The sequence below is a fragment of the Pristiophorus japonicus genome, chromosome 25 (assembly GCF_044704955.1).
Source record: "Pristiophorus japonicus isolate sPriJap1 chromosome 25, sPriJap1.hap1, whole genome shotgun sequence".
NCBI classification, from domain to species: Eukaryota; Metazoa; Chordata; class Chondrichthyes; family Pristiophoridae; genus Pristiophorus; species Pristiophorus japonicus.
The window spans coordinates 10,153,804-10,172,963 of record NC_092001.1 but is presented as its reverse complement, the minus strand read 5'-3'; the positions used below and the strand labels follow the sequence as shown (position 1 = coordinate 10,172,963).

The 19,160-nt window shown below is 44.5% G+C and overlaps 14 non-coding genes across 14 annotated transcripts; all 14 read right to left on the bottom strand.

The window, feature by feature from the left end:
* Nucleotides 1-585: 585 nt before the first annotated feature.
* Nucleotides 586-663, bottom strand: trnaf-gaa (transfer RNA phenylalanine (anticodon GAA)). Its single transcript has one exon. It is a non-coding gene; the product is annotated as a tRNA-Phe (tRNA).
* A 1,197-nt stretch (nucleotides 664-1,860) lies between these two features.
* Nucleotides 1,861-1,932, bottom strand: trnae-cuc (transfer RNA glutamic acid (anticodon CUC)). Its single transcript has one exon. It is a non-coding gene; the product is annotated as a tRNA-Glu (tRNA).
* A 915-nt stretch (nucleotides 1,933-2,847) lies between these two features.
* trnaf-gaa (transfer RNA phenylalanine (anticodon GAA)) lies at nucleotides 2,848-2,925 on the bottom strand. Its single transcript has one exon. It is a non-coding gene; the product is annotated as a tRNA-Phe (tRNA).
* A 1,197-nt stretch (nucleotides 2,926-4,122) lies between these two features.
* On the bottom strand, nucleotides 4,123-4,194 carry trnae-cuc (transfer RNA glutamic acid (anticodon CUC)). Its single transcript has one exon. It is a non-coding gene; the product is annotated as a tRNA-Glu (tRNA).
* A 2,178-nt stretch (nucleotides 4,195-6,372) lies between these two features.
* On the bottom strand, nucleotides 6,373-6,444 carry trnae-cuc (transfer RNA glutamic acid (anticodon CUC)). The gene has a single exon. It is a non-coding gene; the product is annotated as a tRNA-Glu (tRNA).
* Nucleotides 6,445-8,622: 2,178 nt separating this feature from the next.
* Nucleotides 8,623-8,694, bottom strand: trnae-cuc (transfer RNA glutamic acid (anticodon CUC)). The gene has a single exon. It is a non-coding gene; the product is annotated as a tRNA-Glu (tRNA).
* A 915-nt stretch (nucleotides 8,695-9,609) lies between these two features.
* Nucleotides 9,610-9,687, bottom strand: trnaf-gaa (transfer RNA phenylalanine (anticodon GAA)). The gene has a single exon. It is a non-coding gene; the product is annotated as a tRNA-Phe (tRNA).
* Nucleotides 9,688-10,884: 1,197 nt separating this feature from the next.
* Nucleotides 10,885-10,956, bottom strand: trnae-cuc (transfer RNA glutamic acid (anticodon CUC)). Its single transcript has one exon. It is a non-coding gene; the product is annotated as a tRNA-Glu (tRNA).
* Nucleotides 10,957-11,871: 915 nt separating this feature from the next.
* trnaf-gaa (transfer RNA phenylalanine (anticodon GAA)) lies at nucleotides 11,872-11,949 on the bottom strand. The gene has a single exon. It is a non-coding gene; the product is annotated as a tRNA-Phe (tRNA).
* A 1,197-nt stretch (nucleotides 11,950-13,146) lies between these two features.
* trnae-cuc (transfer RNA glutamic acid (anticodon CUC)) lies at nucleotides 13,147-13,218 on the bottom strand. Its single transcript has one exon. It is a non-coding gene; the product is annotated as a tRNA-Glu (tRNA).
* A 915-nt stretch (nucleotides 13,219-14,133) lies between these two features.
* On the bottom strand, nucleotides 14,134-14,211 carry trnaf-gaa (transfer RNA phenylalanine (anticodon GAA)). The gene has a single exon. It is a non-coding gene; the product is annotated as a tRNA-Phe (tRNA).
* A 1,197-nt stretch (nucleotides 14,212-15,408) lies between these two features.
* Nucleotides 15,409-15,480, bottom strand: trnae-cuc (transfer RNA glutamic acid (anticodon CUC)). The gene has a single exon. It is a non-coding gene; the product is annotated as a tRNA-Glu (tRNA).
* Nucleotides 15,481-17,658: 2,178 nt separating this feature from the next.
* trnae-cuc (transfer RNA glutamic acid (anticodon CUC)) lies at nucleotides 17,659-17,730 on the bottom strand. The gene has a single exon. It is a non-coding gene; the product is annotated as a tRNA-Glu (tRNA).
* Nucleotides 17,731-18,645: 915 nt separating this feature from the next.
* Nucleotides 18,646-18,723, bottom strand: trnaf-gaa (transfer RNA phenylalanine (anticodon GAA)). The gene has a single exon. It is a non-coding gene; the product is annotated as a tRNA-Phe (tRNA).
* Between the last annotated feature and the right edge of the window lie 437 nt (nucleotides 18,724-19,160).

Below are 19,160 nucleotides of genomic sequence, written 5' to 3'. Positions count from 1 at the left end.
CGGAAACAGGTCTCCAGTTCAGGGGTTATCAGCAAAGCAAGAAACACGTATAAACAGAAAGTTGTGCTCTGCACACCGTCGGCAAAGAAGCAATGGCTGTTATTCCAAATAATTCCCATCCCTTGGGATTCCGTGTGGATTTGTTTCGTTATGAAGATTTGATTGTAAAAGTTACTAAAAACCGAATAAAAAGTATGAAAAATTGGGATGGCCCATATGGGGATCGGGCCCGCGCTCTTGGCTTTATTAATACCACGCCCTAAACAACCGATTTAACCGGCAACAAAATGCCCCAGGGCTGCGTGAAAGCCCAGCCTAGATGATTTTGTATCCGGCACACACTGGGTGATAGAGTTACTGCATAAGAATTGAACACATCGCATCGCTTAAACATTGTTCACTCTTCATATACAAAACTGGGCAGAGTATAAATAGAAAGTAACAGAAAAAGAGCGCCGAATCTAAAAAAAATCATGTCGAAAATTAGTATCACGCAACCGCTGAACAGCTCTTCCCTCAAGCACTGTCTCGATATCAAACCAGCTTCTCCCCTTAAAATGAAGAAAACGCAAAATCACCAGATATTGCCGAAACCCGGGATTGAACCAGGGACCTTTAAATCTTCAGTCTAACGCTCTCCCAACTGAGCTATTTCTTCCCGACAGAAAACGAAGCAAAACTTTCTCACACCTTTTTGAAAGAAAACTTAAACCCCGGAAGGAATTGCCCCGCACACTCAGTCCTCATTTCTGGGCAATGAGCTCCGGATGTGTTCATGTAATGTATAATGATATTGAAAATCTTAATGCTCATGTTAACTTTTCATTGCCCACGATCCAGGCACTCTCTGATTCCGGTATTGTGCACGTTGCTAAGTTGAAAATATGCATTTTTCCGCACTGGCAATGAATTGACTGATAGCCGGGCTGTGATCAGCTCGGTTTGTTAGGGTGATGCCGCGCATGAACGTACATGGAAGAATAATGATCATTGTGATTGTTCTCACACTGCACTTAAATGTTGGCAAACCGTAAAGTGTCAAACAGCAATTGTCGTTCCATATGTTCATTTAATGTTCTGCTGAAGTGTTCATAAAGACACAAAGTTTGCACACCAGGCTAGATCTCACAGTGCTGAAGACACAGTGAAATATACTGGAGAGTTTATAACTGTTTCAGAACATAACATGTCAGCAAAATTCCGTGTTCTGTTCTCGGCACTGATGCGTTGTGAAAGGGAGACGGGCCAAAGTCCTATTGAGCCGCACTGACCCCGAGCCAAGGTGAAATTAAAGCAGGTTCAGTTCTTAGCATTGATATGATGAAGAGAGATAACAGTCGCGAATCAACGTTAGTGATGGTGAATCTCGGTTAGATCAAAAACTCCATGAATTCTCTGCCGGGAAATTCAGATCTTGGAAATCGCCTGTGAACGCTAAACATTGATATGCAGTGAGCCAATGTTCAATATAGAAGGGGCCCAGGCCAAATGAATGCTCAAGGATAAGTTATCAGTGCCCATGGTCCAGGCATTCCCTGATTCCAGTCTTGCACACGTTGCGAAGTTTAAAATGCTGAATATTTCCACAGTGGCAATGCATTGATTGATGATAAGCCCGAGTGCTGTGGCGCAAATAGGTACCTGGAAGACTAAAGATAGCCATGATTGGCAAAATTTACGTTGTCTATCAGCAATTGGAGTTCCACTTGTTGAGCGAGATCTTGTCATTTAGTGCAGATTTTAAAACAGAAGTGTCTGTTGTATCACGACACGCTGCTGATGGTTGGGGCGACAACAGCGAGGTGAGCTACAAGCTTGTTCAGGAACATCATTGCATTTCGAAGCACCGCAAATACAATGTTCCCTGACCGGGAATCGAACCCGGGCCGCGGCGGTGAGAGCGCCGAATCCTAACCACTAGACCACCAGGGAAGCTGCTGCAAACGTCTGTGCCAGCAAGCAGACCAACCCAGTCTTTCCTCCTTGCTGTTTCGAAATTCTCATCACATTCGCGCCAGGGAAAACTGTTCGCAGCAAATGGCAGTTGTTGTGGAGAACACCAAAGACATGTCCGCGCAATCGCAGCGTTAAGTGCGGCTAGGCTTCCACTGAAATCCATTTCATTCTCTCCTTTTTCCGGGAATTTTCACTCTCGGTACCGTGTGAACATTTCATTTTGTGCTTTTGTCCTGAACTTCAGCCTTTTGCCCAACTCCAGGCGACAGAACCGTTCTGTCTGCCTGTTCTGCTTATAACCATTGACGGAAACAGGTCTCCAGTTCAGGGGTTATCAGCAAAGCAAGAAACACGTATAAACAGAAAGTTGTGCTCTGCACACCGTCGGCAAAGAAGCAATGGCTGTTATTCCAAATAATTCCCATCCCTTGGGATTCCGTGTGGATTTGTTTCGTTATGAAGATTTGATTGTAAAAGTTACTAAAAACCGAATAAAAAGTATGAAAAATTGGGATGGCCCATATGGGGATCGGGCCCGCGCTCTTGGCTTTATTAATACCACGCCCTAAACGACCGATTTAACCGGCAACAAAATGCCCCAGGGCTGCGTGAAAGCCCAGCCTAGATGATTTTGTATCCGGCACACACTGGGTGATAGAGTTACTGCATAAGAATTGAACACATCGCATCGCTTAAACATTGTTCACTCTTCATATACAAAACTGGGCAGAGTATAAATAGAAAGTAACAGAAAAAGAGCGCCGAATCTAAAAAAAATCATGTCGAAAATTAGTATCACGCAACCGCTGAACAGCTCTTCCCTCAAGCACTGTCTCGATATCAAACCAGCTTCTCCCCTTAAAATGAAGAAAACGCAAAATCACCAGATATTGCCGAAACCCGGGATTGAACCAGGGACCTTTAAATCTTCAGTCTAACGCTCTCCCAACTGAGCTATTTCTTCCCGACAGAAAACGAAGCAAAACTTTCTCACACCTTTTTGAAAGAAAACTTAAACCCCGGAAGGAATTGCCCCGCACACTCAGTCCTCATTTCTGGGCAATGAGCTCCGGATGTGTTCATGTAATGTATAATGATATTGAAAATCTTAATGCTCATGTTAACTTTTCATTGCCCACGATCCAGGCACTCTCTGATTCCGGTATTGTGCACGTTGCTAAGTTGAAAATATGCATTTTTCCGCACTGGCAATGAATTGACTGATAGCCGGGCTGTGATCAGCTCGGTTTGTTAGGGTGATGCCGCGCATGAACGTACATGGAAGAATAATGATCATTGTGATTGTTCTCACACTGCACTTAAATGTTGGCAAACCGTAAAGTGTCAAACAGCAATTGTCGTTCCATATGTTCATTTAATGTTCTGCTGAAGTGTTCATAAAGACACAAAGTTTGCACACCAGGCTAGATCTCACAGTGCTGAAGACACAGTGAAATATACTGGAGAGTTTATAACTGTTTCAGAACATAACATGTCAGCAAAATTCCGTGTTCTGTTCTCGGCACTGATGCGTTGTGAAAGGGAGACGGGCCAAAGTCCTATTGAGCCGCACTGACCCCGAGCCAAGGTGAAATTAAAGCAGGTTCAGTTCTTAGCATTGATATGATGAAGAGGGATAACAGTCGCGAATCAACGTTAGTGATGGTGAATCTCGGTTAGATCAAAAACTCCATGAATTCTCTGCCGGGAAATTCAGATCTTGGAAATCGCCTGTGAACGCTAAACATTGATATGCAGTGAGCCAATGTTCAATATAGAAGGGGCCCAGGCCAAATGAATGCTCAAGGATAAGTTATCAGTGCCCATGGTCCAGGCATTCCCTGATTCCAGTCTTGCACACGTTGCGAAGTTTAAAATGCTGAATATTTCCACAGTGGCAATGCATTGATTGATGATAAGCCCGAGTGCTGTGGCGCAAATAGGTACCTGGAAGACTAAAGATAGCCATGATTGGCAAAATTTACGTTGTCTATCAGCAATTGGAGTTCCACTTGTTGAGCGAGATCTTGTCATTTAGTGCAGATTTTAAAACAGAAGTGTCTGTTGTATCACGACACGCTGCTGATGGTTGGGGCGACAACAGCGAGGTGAGCTGCAAGCTTGTTCAGGAACATCATTGCATTTCGAAGCACCGCAAATACAATGTTCCCTGACCGGGAATCGAACCCGGGCCGCGGCGGTGAGAGCGCCGAATCCTAACCACTAGACCACCAGGGAAGCTGCTGCAAACGTCTGTGCCAGCAAGCAGACCAACCCAGTCTTTCCTCCTTGCTGTTTCGAAATTCTCATCACATTCGCGCCAGGGAAAACTGTTCGCAGCAAATGGCAGTTGTTGTGGAGAACACCAAAGACATGTCCGCGCAATCGCAGCGTTAAGTGCGGCTAGGCTTCCACTGAAATCCATTTCATTCTCTCCTTTTTCCGGGAATTTTCACTCTCGGTACCGTGTGAACATTTCATTTTGTGCTTTTGTCCTGAACTTCAGCCTTTTGCCCAACTCCAGGCGACAGAACCGTTCTGTCTGCCTGTTCTGCTTATAACCATTGACGGAAACAGGTCTCCAGTTCAGGGGTTATCAGCAAAGCAAGAAACACGTATAAACAGAAAGTTGTGCTCTGCACACCGTCGGCAAAGAAGCAATGGCTGTTATTCCAAATAATTCCCATCCCTTGGGATTCCGTGTGGATTTGTTTCGTTATGAAGATTTGATTGTAAAAGTTACTAAAAACCGAATAAAAAGTATGAAAAATTGGGATGGCCCATATGGGGATCGGGCCCGCGCTCTTGGCTTTATTAATACCACGCCCTAAACAACCGATTTAACCGGCAACAAAATGCCCCAGGGCTGCGTGAAAGCCCAGCCTAGATGATTTTGTATCCGGCACACACTGGGTGATAGAGTTACTGCATAAGAATTGAACACATCGCATCGCTTAAACATTGTTCACTCTTCATATACAAAACTGGGCAGAGTATAAATAGAAAGTAACAGAAAAAGAGCGCCGAATCTAAAAAAAATCATGTCGAAAATTAGTATCACGCAACCGCTGAACAGCTCTTCCCTCAAGCACTGTCTCGATATCAAACCAGCTTCTCCCCTTAAAATGAAGAAAACGCAAAATCACCAGATATTGCCGAAACCCGGGACCTTTAAATCTTCAGTCTAACGCTCTCCCAACTGAGCTATTTCTTCCCGACAGAAAACGAAGCAAAACTTTCTCACACCTTTTTGAAAGAAAACTTAAACCCCGGAAGGAATTGCCCCGCACACTCAGTCCTCATTTCTGGGCAATGAGCTCCGGATGTGTTCATGTAATGTATAATGATATTGAAAATCTTAATGCTCATGTTAACTTATCATTGCCCACGATCCAGGCACTCTCTGATTCCGGTATTGTGCACGGTGCTAAGTTGAAAATATGCATTTTTCCGCACTGGCAATGAATTGACTGATAGCCGCGCTGTGATCAGCTCGGTTTGTTAGGGTGATGCCGCGCATGAACGTACATGGAAGAATAATGATCATTGTGATTGTTCTCACACTGCACTTAAATGTTGGCAAACCGTAAAGTGTCAAACAGCAATTGTCGTTCCATATGTTCATTTAATGTTCTGCTGAAGTGTTCATAAAGACACAAAGTTTGCACACCAGGCTAGATCTCACAGTGCTGAAGACACAGTGAAATATACTGGAGAGTTTATAACTGTTTCAGAACATAACATGTCAGCAAAATTCCGTGTTCTGTTCTCGGCACTGATGCGTTGTGAAAGGGAGACGGGCCAAAGTCCTATTGAGCCGCACTGACCCCGAGCCAAGGTGAAATTAAAGCAGGTTCAGTTCTTAGCATTGATATGATGAAGAGAGATAACAGTCGCGAATCAACATTAGTGATGGTGAATCTCGGTTAGATCAAAAACTCCATGAATTCTCTGCCGGGAAATTCAGATCTTGGAAATCGCCTGTGAACGCTAAACATTGATATGCAGTGAGCCAATGTTCAATATAGAAGGGGCCCAGGCCAAATGAATGCTCAAGGATAAGTTATCAGTGCCCATGGTCCAGGCATTCCCTGATTCCAGTCTTGCACACGTTGCGAAGTTTAAAATGCTGAATATTTCCACAGTGGCAATGCATTGATTGATGATAAGCCCGAGTGCTGTGGCGCAAATAGGTACCTGGAAGACTAAAGATAGCCATGATTGGCAAAATTTACGTTGTCTATCAGCAATTGGAGTTCCACTTGTTGAGCGAGATCTTGTCATTTAGTGCAGATTTTAAAACAGAAGTGTCTGTTGTATCACGACACGCTGCTGATGGTTGGGGCGACAACAGCGAGGTGAGCTGCAAGCTTGTTCAGGAACATCATTGCATTTCGAAGCACCGCAAATACAATGTTCCCTGACCGGGAATCGAACCCGGGCCGCGGCGGTGAGAGCGCCGAATCCTAACCACTAGACCACCAGGGAAGCTGCTGCAAACGTCTGTGCCAGCAAGCAGACCAACCCAGTCTTTCCTCCTTGCTGTTTCGAAATTCTCATCACATTCGCGCCAGGGAAAACTGTTCGCAGCAAATGGCAGTTGTTGTGGAGAACACCAAAGACATGTCCGCGCAATCGCAGCGTTAAGTGCGGCTAGGCTTCCACTGAAATCCATTTCATTCTCTCCTTTTTCCGGGAATTTTCACTCTCGGTACCGTGTGAACATTTCATTTTGTGCTTTTGTCCTGAACTTCAGCCTTTTGCCCAACTCCAGGCGACAGAACCGTTCTGTCTGCCTGTTCTGCTTATAACCATTGACGGAAACAGGTCTCCAGTTCAGGGGTTATCAGCAAAGCAAGAAACACGTATAAACAGAAAGTTGTGCTCTGCACACCGTCGGCAAAGAAGCAATGGCTGTTATTCCAAATAATTCCCATCCCTTGGGATTCCGTGTGGATTTGTTTCGTTATGAAGATTTGATTGTAAAAGTTACTAAAAACCGAATAAAAAGTATGAAAAATTGGGATGGCCCATATGGGGATCGGGCCCGCGCTCTTGGCTTTATTAATACCACGCCCTAAACAACCGATTTAACCGGCAACAAAATGCCCCAGGGCTGCGTGAAAGCCCAGCCTAGATGATTTTGTATCCGGCACACACTGGGTGATAGAGTTACTGCATAAGAATTGAACACATCGCATCGCTTAAACATTGTTCACTCTTCATATACAAAACTGGGCAGAGTATAAATAGAAAGTAACAGAAAAAGAGCGCCGAATCTAAAAAAAATCATGTCGAAAATTAGTATCACGCAACCGCTGAACAGCTCTTCCCTCAAGCACTGTCTCGATATCAAACCAGCTTCTCCCCTTAAAATGAAGAAAACGCAAAATCACCAGATATTGCCGAAACCCGGGACCTTTAAATCTTCAGTCTAACGCTCTCCCAACTGAGCTATTTCTTCCCGACAGAAAACGAAGCAAAACTTTCTCACACCTTTTTGAAAGAAAACTTAAACCCCGGAAGGAATTGCCCCGCACACTCAGTCCTCATTTCTGGGCAATGAGCTCCGGATGTGTTCATGTAATGTATAATGATATTGAAAATCTTAATGCTCATGTTAACTTATCATTGCCCACGATCCAGGCACTCTCTGATTCCGGTATTGTGCACGGTGCTAAGTTGAAAATATGCATTTTTCCGCACTGGCAATGAATTGACTGATAGCCGCGCTGTGATCAGCTCGGTTTGTTAGGGTGATGCCGCGCATGAACGTACATGGAAGAATAATGATCATTGTGATTGTTCTCACACTGCACTTAAATGTTGGCAAACCGTAAAGTGTCAAACAGCAATTGTCGTTCCATATGTTCATTTAATGTTCTGCTGAAGTGTTCATAAAGACACAAAGTTTGCACACCAGGCTAGATCTCACAGTGCTGAAGACACAGTGAAATATACTGGAGAGTTTATAACTGTTTCAGAACATAACATGTCAGCAAAATTCCGTGTTCTGTTCTCGGCACTGATGCGTTGTGAAAGGGAGACGGGCCAAAGTCCTATTGAGCCGCACTGACCCCGAGCCAAGGTGAAATTAAAGCAGGTTCAGTTCTTAGCATTGATATGATGAAGAGAGATAACAGTCGCGAATCAACATTAGTGATGGTGAATCTCGGTTAGATCAAAAACTCCATGAATTCTCTGCCGGGAAATTCAGATCTTGGAAATCGCCTGTGAACGCTAAACATTGATATGCAGTGAGCCAATGTTCAATATAGAAGGGGCCCAGGCCAAATGAATGCTCAAGGATAAGTTATCAGTGCCCATGGTCCAGGCATTCCCTGATTCCAGTCTTGCACACGTTGCGAAGTTTAAAATGCTGAATATTTCCACAGTGGCAATGCATTGATTGATGATAAGCCCGAGTGCTGTGGCGCAAATAGGTACCTGGAAGACTAAAGATAGCCATGATTGGCAAAATTTACGTTGTCTATCAGCAATTGGAGTTCCACTTGTTGAGCGAGATCTTGTCATTTAGTGCAGATTTTAAAACAGAAGTGTCTGTTGTATCACGACACGCTGCTGATGGTTGGGGCGACAACAGCGAGGTGAGCTGCAAGTTTGTTCAGGAACATCATTGCATTTCGAAGCACCGCAAATACAATGTTCCCTGACCGGGAATCGAACCCGGGCCGCGGCGGTGAGAGCGCCGAATCCTAACCACTAGACCACCAGGGAAGCTGCTGCAAACGTCTGTGCCAGCAAGCAGACCAACCCAGTCTTTCCTCCTTGCTGTTTCGAAATTCTCATCACATTCGCGCCAGGGAAAACTGTTCGCAGCAAATGGCAGTTGTTGTGGAGAACACCAAAGACATGTCCGCGCAATCGCAGCGTTAAGTGCGGCTAGGCTTCCACTGAAATCCATTTCATTCTCTCCTTTTTCCGGGAATTTTCACTCTCGGTACCGTGTGAACATTTCATTTTGTGCTTTTGTCCTGAACTTCAGCCTTTTGCCCAACTCCAGGCGACAGAACCGTTCTGTCTGCCTGTTCTGCTTATAACCATTGACGGAAACAGGTCTCCAGTTCAGGGGTTATCAGCAAAGCAAGAAACACGTATAAACAGAAAGTTGTGCTCTGCACACCGTCGGCAAAGAAGCAATGGCTGTTATTCCAAATAATTCCCATCCCTTGGGATTCCGTGTGGATTTGTTTCGTTATGAAGATTTGATTGTAAAAGTTACTAAAAACCGAATAAAAAGTATGAAAAATTGGGATGGCCCATATGGGGATCGGGCCCGCGCTCTTGGCTTTATTAATACCACGCCCTAAACGACCGATTTAACCGGCAACAAAATGCCCCAGGGCTGCGTGAAAGCCCAGCCTAGATGATTTTGTATCCGGCACACACTGGGTGATAGAGTTACTGCATAAGAATTGAACACATCGCATCGCTTAAACATTGTTCACTCTTCATATACAAAACTGGGCAGAGTATAAATAGAAAGTAACAGAAAAAGAGCGCCGAATCTAAAAAAAATCATGTCGAAAATTAGTATCACGCAACCGCTGAACAGCTCTTCCCTCAAGCACTGTCTCGATATCAAACCAGCTTCTCCCCTTAAAATGAAGAAAACGCAAAATCACCAGATATTGCCGAAACCCGGGATTGAACCAGGGACCTTTAAATCTTCAGTCTAACGCTCTCCCAACTGAGCTATTTCTTCCCGACAGAAAACGAAGCAAAACTTTCTCACACCTTTTTGAAAGAAAACTTAAACCCCGGAAGGAATTGCCCCGCACACTCAGTCCTCATTTCTGGGCAATGAGCTCCGGATGTGTTCATGTAATGTATAATGATATTGAAAATCTTAATGCTCATGTTAACTTATCATTGCCCACGATCCAGGCACTCTCTGATTCCGGTATTGTGCACGTTGCTAAGTTGAAAATATGCATTTTTCCGCACTGGCAATGAATTGACTGATAGCCGCGCTGTGATAAGCTCGGTTTGTTAGGGTGATGCCGCGCATGAACGTACATGGAAGAATAATGATCATTGTGATTGTTCTCAAACTGCACTTAAATGTTGGCAAACCGTAAAGTGTCAAACAGCAATTGTCGTTCCATATGTTCATTTAATGTTCTGCTGAAGTGTTCATAAAGACACAAAGTTTGCACACCAGGCTAGATCTCACAGTGCTGAAGACACAGTGAAATATACTGGAGAGTTTATAACTGTTTCAGAACATAACATGTCAGCAAAATTCCGTGTTCTGTTCTCGGCACTGATGCGTTGTGAAAGGGAGACGGGCCAAAGTCCTATTGAGCCGCACTGACCCCGAGCCAAGGTGAAATTAAAGCAGGTTCAGTTCTTAGCATTGATATGATGAAGAGAGATAACAGTCGCGAATCAACGTTAGTGATGGTGAATCTCGGTTAGATCAAAAACTCCATGAATTCTCTGCTGGGAAATTCAGATCTTGGAAATCGCCTGTGAACGCTAAACATTGATATGCAGTGAGCCAATGTTCAATATAGAAGGGGCCCAGGCCAAATGAATGCTCAAGGATAAGTTATCAGTGCCCATGGTCCAGGCATTCCCTGATTCCAGTCTTGCACACGTTGCGAAGTTTAAAATGCTGAATATTTCCACAGTGGCAATGCATTGATTGATGATAAGCCCGAGTGCTGTGGCGCAAATAGGTACCTGGAAGACTAAAGATAGCCATGATTGGCAAAATTTACGTTGTCTATCAGCAATTGGAGTTCCACTTGTTGAGCGAGATCTTGTCATTTAGTGCAGATTTTAAAACAGAAGTGTCTGTTGTATCACGACACGCTGCTGATGGTTGGGGCGACAACAGCGAGGTGAGCTGCAAGCTTGTTCAGGAACATCATTGCATTTCGAAGCACCGCAAATACAATGTTCCCTGACCGGGAATCGAACCCGGGCCGCGGCGGTGAGAGCGCCGAATCCTAACCACTAGACCACCAGGGAAGCTGCTGCAAACGTCTGTGCCAGCAAGCAGACCAACCCAGTCTTTCCTCCTTGCTGTTTCGAAATTCTCATCACATTCGCGCCAGGGAAAACTGTTCGCAGCAAATGGCAGTTGTTGTGGAGAACACCAAAGACATGTCCGCGCAATCGCAGCGTTAAGTGCGGCTAGGCTTCCACTGAAATCCATTTCATTCTCTCCTTTTTCCGGGAATTTTCACTCTCGGTACCGTGTGAACATTTCATTTTGTGCTTTTGTCCTGAACTTCAGCCTTTTGCCCAGCTCCAGGCGACAGAACCGTTCTGTCTGCCTGTTCTGCTTATAACCATTGACGGAAACAGGTCTCCAGTTCAGGGGTTATCAGCAAAGCAAGAAACACGTATAAACAGAAAGTTGTGCTCTGCACACCGTCGGCAAAGAAGCAATGGCTGTTATTCCAAATAATTCCCATCCCTTGGGATTCCGTGTGGATTTGTTTCGTTATGAAGATTTGATTGTAAAAGTTACTAAAAACCGAATAAAAAGTATGAAAAATTGGGATGGCCCATATGGGGATCGGGCCCGCGCTCTTGGCTTTATTAATACCACGCCCTAAACGACCGATTTAACCGGCAACAAAATGCCCCAGGGCTGCGTGAAAGCCCAGCCTAGATGATTTTGTATCCGGCACACACTGGGTGATAGAGTTACTGCATAAGAATTGAACACATCGCATCGCTTAAACATTGTTCACTCTTCATATACAAAACTGGGCAGAGTATAAATAGAAAGTAACAGAAAAAGAGCGCCGAATCTAAAAAAAATCATGTCGAAAATTAGTATCACGCAACCGCTGAACAGCTCTTCCCTCAAGCACTGTCTCGATATCAAACCAGCTTCTCCCCTTAAAATGAAGAAAACGCAAAATCACCAGATATTGCCGAAACCCGGGATTGAACCAGGGACCTTTAAATCTTCAGTCTAACGCTCTCCCAACTGAGCCATTTCTTCCCGACAGAAAACGAAGCAAAACTTTCTCACACCTTTTTGAAAGAAAACTTAAACCCCGAAAGGAATTGCCCCGCACACTCAGTCCTCATTTCTGGGCAATGAGCTCCGGATGTGTTCATGTAATGTATAATGATATTGAAAATCTTAATGCTCATGTTAACTTATCATTGCCCACGATCCAGGCACTCTCTGATTCCGGTATTGTGCACGTTGCTAAGTTGAAAATATGCATTTTTCCGCACTGGCAATGAATTGACTGATAGCCGCGCTGTGATCAGCTCGGTTTGTTAGGGTGATGCCGCGCATGAACATACATGGAAGAATAATGATCATTGTGATTGTTCTCACACTGCACTTAAATGTTGGCAAACCGTAAAGTGTCAAACAGCAATTGTCGTTCCATATGTTCATTTAATGTTCTGCTGAAGTGTTCATAAAGACACAAAGTTTGCACACCAGGCTAGATCTCACAGTGCTGAAGACACAGTGAAATATACTGGAGAGTTTATAACTGTTTCAGAACATAACATGTCAGCAAAATTCCGTGTTCTGTTCTCGGCACTGATGCGTTGTGAAAGGGAGACGGGCCAAAGTCCTATTGAGCCGCACTGACCCCGAGCCAAGGTGAAATTAAAGCAGGTTCAGTTCTTAGCATTGATATGATGAAGAGAGATAACAGTCGCGAATCAACGTTAGTGATGGTGAATCTCGGTTAGATCAAAAACTCCATGAATTCTCTGCTGGGAAATTCAGATCTTGGAAATCGCCTGTGAACGCTAAACATTGATATGCAGTGAGCCAATGTTCAATATAGAAGGGGCCCAGGCCAAATGAATGCTCAAGGATAAGTTATCAGTGCCCATGGTCCAGGCATTCCCTGATTCCAGTCTTGCACACGTTGCGAAGTTTAAAATGCTGAATATTTCCACAGTGGCAATGCATTGATTGATGATAAGCCCGAGTGCTGTGGCGCAAATAGGTACCTGGAAGACTAAAGATAGCCATGATTGGCAAAATTTACGTTGTCTATCAGCAATTGGAGTTCCACTTGTTGAGCGAGATCTTGTCATTTAGTGCAGATTTTAAAACAGAAGTGTCTGTTGTATCACGACACGCTGCTGATGGTTGGGGCGACAACAGCGAGGTGAGCTGCAAGCTTGTTCAGGAACATCATTGCATTTCGAAGCAACGCAAATACAATGTTCCCTGACCGGGAATCGAACCCGGGCCGCGGCGGTGAGAGCGCCGAATCCTAACCACTAGACCACCAGGGAAGCTGCTGCAAACGTCTGTGCCAGCAAGCAGACCAACCCAGTCTTTCCTCCTTGCTGTTTCGAAATTCTCATCACATTCGCGCCAGGGAAAACTGTTCGCAGCAAATGGCAGTTGTTGTGGAGAACACCAAAGACATGTCCGCGCAATCGCAGCGTTAAGTGCGGCTAGGCTTCCACTGAAATCCATTTCATTCTCTCCTTTTTCCGGGAATTTTCACTCTCGGTACCGTGTGAACATTTCATTTTGTGCTTTTGTCCTGAACTTCAGCCTTTTGCCCAGCTCCAGGCGACAGAACCGTTCTGTCTGCCTGTTCTGCTTTTAACCATTGACGGAAACAGGTCTCCAGTTCAGGGGTTATCAGCAAAGCAAGAAACACGTATAAACAGAAAGTTGTGCTCTGCACACCGTCGGCAAAGAAGCAATGGCTGTTATTCCAAATAATTCCCATCCCTTGGGATTCCGTGTGGATTTGTTTCGTTATGAAGATTTGATTGTAAAAGTTACTAAAAACCGAATAAAAAGTATGAAAAATTGGGATGGCCCATATGGGGATCGGGCCCGCGCTCTTGGCTTTATTAATACCACGCCCTAAACGACCGATTTAACCGGCAACAAAATGCCCCAGGGCTGCGTGAAAGCCCAGCCTAGATGATTTTGTATCCGGCACACACTGGGTGATAGAGTTACTGCATAAGAATTGAACACATCGCATCGCTTAAACATTGTTCACTCTTCATATACAAAACTGGGCAGAGTATAAATAGAAAGTAACAGAAAAAGAGCGCCGAATCTAAAAAAAATCATGTCGAAAATTAGTATCACGCAACCGCTGAACAGCTCTTCCCTCAAGCACTGTCTCGATATCAAACCAGCTTCTCCCCTTAAAATGAAGAAAACGCAAAATCACCAGATATTGCCGAAACCCGGGATTGAACCAGGGACCTTTAAATCTTCAGTCTAACGCTCTCCCAACTGAGCTATTTCTTCCCGACAGAAAACGAAGCAAAACTTTCTCACACCTTTTTGAAAGAAAACTTAAACCCCGGAAGGAATTGCCCCGCACACTCAGTCCTCATTTCTGGGCAATGAGCTCCGGATGTGTTCATGTAATGTATAATGATATTGAAAATCTTAATGCTCATGTTAACTTTTCATTGCCCACGATCCAGGCACTCTCTGATTCCGGTATTGTGCACGTTGCTAAGTTGAAAATATGCATTTTTCCGCACTGGCAATGAATTGACTGATAGCCGGGCTGTGATCAGCTCGGTTTGTTAGGGTGATGCCGCGCATGAACGTACATGGAAGAATAATGATCATTGTGATTGTTCTCACACTGCACTTAAATGTTGGCAAACCGTAAAGTTTCAAACAGCAATTGTCGTTCCATATGTTCATTTAATGTTCTGCTGAAGTGTTCATAAAGACACAAAGTTTGCACACCAGGCTAGATCTCACAGTGCTGAAGACACAGTGAAATATACTGGAGAGTTTATAACTGTTTCAGAACATAACATGTCAGCAAAATTCCGTGTTCTGTTCTCGGCACTGATGCGTTGTGAAAGGGAGACGGGCCAAAGTCCTATTGAGCCGCACTGACCCCGAGCCAAGGTGAAATTAAAGCAGGTTCAGTTCTTAGCATTGATATGATGAAGAGAGATAACAGTCGCGAATCAACGTTAGTGATGGTGAATCTCGGTTAGATCAAAAACTCCATGAATTCTCTGCCGGGAAATTCAGATCTTGGAAATCGCCTGTGAACGCTAAACATTGATATGCAGTGAGCCAATGTTCAATATAGAAGGGGCCCAGGCCAAATGAATGCTCAAGGATAAGTTATCAGTGCCCATGGTCCAGGCATTCCCTGATTCCAGTCTTGCACACGTTGCGAAGTTTAAAATGCTGAATATTTCCACAGTGGCAATGCATTGATTGATGATAAGCCCGAGTGCTGTGGCGCAAATAGGTACCTGGAAGACTAAAGATAGCCATGATTGGCAAAATTTACGTTGTCTATCAGCAATTGGAGTTCCACTTGTTGAGCGAGATCTTGTCATTTAGTGCAGATTTTAAAACAGAAGTGTCTGTTGTATCACGACACGCTGCTGATGGTTGGGGCGACAACAGCGAGGTGAGCTGCAAGCTTGTTCAGGAACATCATTGCATTTCGAAGCACCGCAAATACAATGTTCCCTGACCGGGAATCGAACCCGGGCCGCGGCGGTGAGAGCGCCGAATCCTAACCACTAGACCACCAGGGAAGCTGCTGCAAACGTCTGTGCCAGCAAGCAGACCAACCCAGTCTTTCCTCCTTGCTGTTTCGAAATTCTCATCACATTCGCGCCAGGGAAAACTGTTCGCAGCAAATGGCAGTTGCTGTGGAGAACACCAAAGACATGTCCGCGCAATCGCAGCTTTAAGTGCGGCTAGGCTTCCACTGAAATCCATTTCATTCTCTCCTTTTTCCGGGAATTTTCACTCTCGGTACCGTGTGAACATTTCATTTTGTGCTTTTGTCCTGAACTTCAGCCTTTTGCCCAACTCCAGGCGACAGAACCGTTCTGTCTGCCTGTTCTGCTTATAACCATTGACGGAAACAGGTCTCCAGTTCAGGGGTTATCAGCAAAGCAAGAAACACGTATAAACAGAAAGTTGTGCTCTGCACACCGTCGGCAAAGAAGCAATGGCTGTTATTCCAAATAATTCCCATCCCTTGGGATTCCGTGTGGATTTGTTTCGTTATGAAGATTTGATTGTAAAAGTTACTAAAAACCGAATAAAAAGTATGAAAAATTGGGATGGCCCATATGGGGATCGGGCCCGCGCTCTTGGCTTTATTAATACCACGCCCTAAACGACCGATTTAACCGGCAACAAAATGCCCCAGGGCTGCGTGAAAGCCCAGCCTAGATGATTTTGTATCCGGCACACACTGGGTGATAGAGTTACTGCATAAGAATTGAACACATCGCATCGCTTAAACATTGTTCACTCTTCATATACAAAACTGGGCAGAGTATAAATAGAAAGTAACAGAAAAAGAGCGCCGAATCTAAAAAAAATCATGTCGAAAATTAGTATCACGCAACCGCTGAACAGCTCTTCCCTCAAGCACTGTCTCGATATCAAACCAGCTTCTCCCCTTAAAATGAAGAAAACGCAAAATCACCAGATATTGCCGAAACCCGGGACCTTTAAATCTTCAGTCTAACGCTCTCCCAACTGAGCTATTTCTTCCCGACAGAAAACGAAGCAAAACTTTCTCACACCTTTTTGAAAGAAAACTTAAACCCCGGAAGGAATTGCCCCGCACACTCAGTCCTCATTTCTGGGCAATGAGCTCCGGATGTGTTCATGTAATGTATAATGATATTGAAAATCTTAATGCTCATGTTAACTTATCATTGCCCACGATCCAGGCACTCTCTGATTCCGGTATTGTGCACGGTGCTAAGTTGAAAATATGCATTTTTCCGCACTGGCAATGAATTGACTGAGAGCCGCGCTGTGATCAGCTCGGTTTGTTAGGGTGATGCCGCGCATGAACGTACATGGAAGAATAATGATCATTGTGATTGTTCTCACACTGCACTTAAATGTTGGCAAACCGTAAAGTGTCAAACAGCAATTGTCGTTCCATATGTTCATTTAATGTTCTGCTGAAGTGTTCATAAAGACACAAAGTTTGCACACCAGGCTAGATCTCACAGTGCTGAAGACACAGTGAAATATACTGGAGAGTTTATAACTGTTTCAGAACATAACATGTCAGCAAAATTCCGTGTTCTGTTCTCGGCACTGATGCGTTGTGAAAGGGAGACGGGCCAAAGTCCTATTGAGCCGCACTGACCCCGAGCCAAGGTGAAATTAAAGCAGGTTCAGTTCTTAGCATTGATATGATGAAGAGAGATAACAGTCGCGAATCAACGTTAGTGATGGTGAATCTCGGTTAGATCAAAAACTCCATGAATTCTCTGCTGGGAAATTCAGATCTTGGAAATCGCCTGTGAACGCTAAACATTGATATGCAGTGAGCCAATGTTCAATATAGAAGGGGCCCAGGCCAAATGAATGCTCAAGGATAAGTTATCAGTGCCCATGGTCCAGGCATTCCCTGATTCCAGTCTTGCACACGTTGCGAAGTTTAAAATGCTGAATATTTCCACAGTGGCAATGCATTGATTGATGATAAGCCCGAGTGCTGTGGCGCAAATAGGTACCTGGAAGACTAAAGATAGCCATGATTGGCAAAATTTACGTTGTCTATCAGCAATTGGAGTTCCACTTGTTGAGCGAGATCTTGTCATTTAGTGCAGATTTTAAAACAGAAGTGTCTGTTGTATCACGACACGCTGCTGATGGTTGGGGCGACAACAGCGAGGTGAGCTGCAAGCTTGTTCAGGAACATCATTGCATTTCGAAGCAACGCAAATACAATGTTCCCTGACCGGGAATCGAACCCGGGCCGCGGCGGTGAGAGCGCCGAATCCTAACCACTAGACCACCAGGGAAGCTGCTGCAAACGTCTGTGCCAGCAAGCAGACCAACCCAGTCTTTCCTCCTTGCTGTTTCGAAATTCTCATCACATTCGCGCCAGGGAAAACTGTTCGCAGCAAATGGCAGTTGTTGTGGAGAACACCAAAGACATGTCCGCGCAATCGCAGCGTTAAGTGCGGCTAGGCTTCCACTGAAATCCATTTCATTCTCTCCTTTTTCCGGGAATTTTCACTCTCGGTACCGTGTGAACATTTCATTTTGTGCTTTTGTCCTGAACTTCAGCCTTTTGCCCAGCTCCAGGCGACAGAACCGTTCTGTCTGCCTGTTCTGCTTATAACCATTGACGGAAACAGGTCTCCAGTTCAGGGGTTATCAGCAAAGCAAGAAACACGTATAAACAGAAAGTTGTGCTCTGCACACCGTCGGCAAAGAAGCAATGGCTGTTATTCCAAATAATTCCCATCCCTTGGGATTCCGTGTGGATTTGTTTCGTTATGAAGATTTGATTGTAAAAGTTACTAAAAACCGAATAAAAAGTATGAAAAATTGGGATGGCCCATATGGGGATCGGGCCCGCGCTCTTGGCTTTATTAATACCACGCCCTAAACGACCGATTTAACCGGCAACAAAATGCCCCAGGGCTGCGTGAAAGCCCAGCCTAGATGATTTTGTATCCGGCACACACTGGGTGATAGAGTTACTGCATAAGAATTGAACACATCGCATCGCTTAAACATTGTTCACTCTTCATATACAAAACTGGGCAGAGTATAAATAGAAAGTAACAGAAAAAGAGCGCCGAATCTAAAAAAAATCATGTCGAAAATTAGTATCACGCAACCGCTGAACAGCTCTTCCCTCAAGCACTGTCTCGATATCAAACCAGCTTCTCCCCTTAAAATGAAGAAAACGCAAAATCACCAGATATTGCCGAAACCCGGGATTGAACCAGGGACCTTTAAATCTTCAGTCTAACGCTCTCCCAACTGAGCTATTTCTTCCCGACAGAAAACGAAGCAAAACTTTCTCACACCTTTTTGAAAGAAAACTTAAACCCCGGAAGGAATTGCCCCGCACACTCAGTCCTCATTTCTGGGCAATGAGCTCCGGATGTGTTCATGTAATGTATAATGATATTGAAAATCTTAATGCTCATGTTAACTTATCATTGCCCACGATCCAGGCACTCTCTGATTCCGGTATTGTGCACGTTGCTAAGTTGAAAATATGCATTTTTCCGCACTGGCAATGAATTGACTGATAGCCGCGCTGTGATCAGCTCGGTTTGTTAGGGTGATGCCGCGCATGAACGTACATGGAAGAATAATGATCATTGTGATTGTTCTCACACTGCACTTAAATGTTGGCAAACCGTAAAGTGTCAAACAGCAATTGTCGTTCCATATGTTCATTTAATGTTCTGCTGAAGTGTTCATAAAGACA